A 2,500-nucleotide genomic window follows, 5' to 3' on the forward strand; every position below is an offset into this window, starting at 1 on the left:
ACTAAGAGCCAGTGCAATTTTGCCTCCTTGTTTGAGAGTCATAGTCCTTCACAAAAGACTAAGCTGTAAATGGTTTCCCATTGACTGGAGAAACCATTGATAATACAGCTCTTCGTTCTGCTGCCTTTATTCCCGTCTGCTATCGTTTGACTAAACTGTAGCAGGATAAAATCTCAAGAGAGCAAATCGAGTGAATATGGGGGACTATGTGATCAAGAACAGCACATTATTTTTCTGCCAGAAAGTCAAGAGTTTCTGGTTGCTACAGAGTGTGCACAGGGCATTGTCATGATATAGCAGGAGGGGATCAAGGGTTCAAGTACTGGGGACGCTGTCAATGTTTCCCTTGCCACAAATACTTTAGAAAGGCAGCGTGGTTGACATTCCAGTGTCAGATCATTGTCTTTACGTTCTGCAGTGGTATGGTGGCTACATAGCCGTATTAAATAAAATTAAAAAAACGAAAAAAAAACCCTAAAAACGCCATCATTTGTTTGCCTGCACTTCTGGATCTTTTATCTAATTTTTAAATTTTTTAAAATCATTATTATTTTATTTATTTATTTGTTTATTTATTTATTTGTACGCTTATTGTTGACTTCATCAAGTTTTTGCGCCTTATACATATTACAATTATTAGTAGTAGTTCTTTTTTTATGTATTTATCTATTATTTATTTACTTTTTTTTCTCAAGGCCTGGTGACTAAGCGCGTTGGGTTACGCTGCTGGTCAGGCATCTGCTTGGCAGATGTGGTGTAGCATATATGGATTTGTCCGAACGCAGTGACGCCTTGAGCTACTGAAACTGAAACTTATCAAATTCAACATTCTCACCCGTTGATCGACTTCATTGCTCTGTTGTATGATGGCGTAAATTAGGATTCTGTTTATTTCTGCAGTTTTCTTCAGTTAAGACACTGCTCGCGCGCACTTAACCCTTTCACCGCCAGTCAATTTAAAGTGCAAAATTCCCTTGTGCAATAAACACAGAAAATATGGTGTCTTAATAACAGCTGGGGATTCGCGCTGTGATGTGTAGAAATAATGACCTATCCTACCACCGAACATAAAGAGCAGTAGGTTCATCTGGTCACCCTTCAGTGACATGGGTCCTCTACCTAGCTGCTGTATAAATGCGAACTTGGCAGTAAAAGGGTTAATACTAATGAAACAATTTTGTAAAGGCGTGTAGCTCACATTCTCGACTCACACAATTCTTATACGTTTCATACACACCAACACCACACACACACACACACACACACACACACAGACACACACACACACACACACACTCACACACACACACACACACACAGACACACACACACACACACACACACACACACACAGACACACACACACACACACACACACACACAGACAAATACACACACACACAGACTCACACACACACACACACACACACACACACACACACCTATCGATCACATTGCTAAAGGGAATGTTTGGGCAGAATGAATGTGTCTTGGGATTGTTTGTTTTTTGGGGTTTTTTTTTTTCCAATTCACTCAGTTACGTACACTGAATGACAAAGAGTTCCAAATTTTTAATGATTTTTTTTTTTCATTTCTGTTTAGGTGTTTTCAGGCCCACACTAGCTAGATATTGTTTGGGTGTTCTGTCGTTGAGGTTAATACTGTTGTTGTTGATGTTGTTGTTGTTGTTGTCTTAACCTGTTCGTCTTTTTTCATCCTATTTTCTTTTCTTTTTTTTCTTTTTAATCCTCTGAGTGTGTATCTCAACTGAGCAGTTGATATATGGCCATTGTGACTGATTGTGAAGCGCAATGCTAAGTGTGTTTCATGTTTTGTATCATGCAGTTAGGTCCCACATGAAATATGTTAACATTTTCATCATGCTCCCACAGGGCTTCCTGAAATGAACAGGTTTGGTCCTGTCATGTAGAGTGTCCTGTCATGTAGTGTCATGCAGTGTCGTGTCGTGTCGTGTCGTGTCGTGTGGTGTTTCGTCTTGTCTCGTTTTTCTTGTCCTGTCCTGTCCTGTCCTGTCTCGTCTTGTCCTGTCCTGTCTTGTGTCTCATCTCGTCCTGTCCTGTCCTGTGTCTCGTCTCGTCTTGTCCTGTCTTGTGTCTCGTCTCGTCCTGTCCTGTCCTGTCTTGTGTCTCGTCCTGTCTTGTCCTGTCTTGTGTCTCGTCTCGTCCTGTCCTGTCCTGTCTCGTCCTGTCTTGTCCTGTCTTGTGTCTCGTCCTGTCCTGTCCTGTCCTGTCTTGTGTCTCGTCCTGTCCTGTCCTGTCCTGTCCTGTCCTGTCCTGTCCTGTCTTGTGTCTCGTCCTGTCCTGTCCTGTCCTGTCCTGTCCTGTCTTGTGTCTCGTCCTGTCCTGTCCTGTCTTGTGTCTCGTCTTGTCCTGTCTTGTGTCTCGTCCTGTCCTGTCCTGTCTTGTGTCTCGTCCTGTCCTGTCTTGTGTCTCGTCCTGTCCTGTCCTGAACTGTCTTGTGTCTCGTCTCGTCCTGTCCT

This window comes from Babylonia areolata, chromosome 1 (genome assembly GCF_041734735.1).
Source record: "Babylonia areolata isolate BAREFJ2019XMU chromosome 1, ASM4173473v1, whole genome shotgun sequence".
Taxonomy (NCBI): Eukaryota; Metazoa; Mollusca; class Gastropoda; order Neogastropoda; family Buccinidae; genus Babylonia; species Babylonia areolata.